Source organism: Ipomoea triloba, chromosome 16 (genome assembly GCF_003576645.1).
Source record: "Ipomoea triloba cultivar NCNSP0323 chromosome 16, ASM357664v1".
NCBI classification, from domain to species: Eukaryota; Viridiplantae; Streptophyta; class Magnoliopsida; order Solanales; family Convolvulaceae; genus Ipomoea; species Ipomoea triloba.
The window spans coordinates 6,802,371-6,802,677 of record NC_044931.1 but is presented as its reverse complement, the minus strand read 5'-3'; positions in this window follow the sequence as shown (position 1 = coordinate 6,802,677).

Sequence of the window (307 nt, the reverse complement as noted above, 5' to 3'; positions counted from 1 at the left end):
TACAACTTGTGGTGGTGGTTGTGGTGGTTCTGCTCTTGCCATTGTTCGGCTTGTGCTTGCTTCCTCATAATTCCTTTTCAAGGCTTGCTGTTTGGTTCTTCCCGTATCCCAAAAAAAGCGGTAAAGTGCATGAAAAATAAGGAAATGTAAGTCTGAACTCCACGCATAGGGAACCTAATGTTTTAGTGCGAACCGTAGTATATGTTTTAGTGCTCCATTGCGGGCACTCGGATCAAAGTATTTCCTTCCAATTAAATTCTCTGACTTATACACATCCACAAGCGCCAATTGTTCTTGAGTTAAGCCT